Below are 380 nucleotides of genomic sequence, written 5' to 3' on the forward strand. Positions count from 1 at the left end.
CCTGGGTGTTTAATTCCCTGACGGCAGCCCCATGGGGTGCTGGGGAGCAGCACTGGGACCCCGATGCTCCAGACCCTCACCCTGGGGTCGAGGACGTGGAGCTGCGCTGCCTGTTTCTGGCTGTTGCCACAGGGCGGTGCACAGGCTCGGCGTACAGCTGGACACCGGGCACAGACAGATGGACAGCGGGCAAACAGCTGGACACTGCACGCACAGCCGGACACTGTGCACACACAGCCATGTTGCACCCCAGACACCCCCAGGCCGGGCTGTAACTGGAGCAAGGGATTTTCTTTTAACTATTTGGGGTTTTTTTAATTGCTGTTGTTTTCCTCTCCCTCCTGTGCAGGTCCCAGGTGGAGCCTGCGGCTGGCAGCGCC

Source organism: Buceros rhinoceros, unplaced genomic scaffold (assembly GCF_000710305.1).
Source record: "Buceros rhinoceros silvestris isolate BGI_N320 unplaced genomic scaffold, ASM71030v1 scaffold30879, whole genome shotgun sequence".
In the NCBI taxonomy this organism is placed as follows: Eukaryota; Metazoa; Chordata; class Aves; order Bucerotiformes; family Bucerotidae; genus Buceros; species Buceros rhinoceros.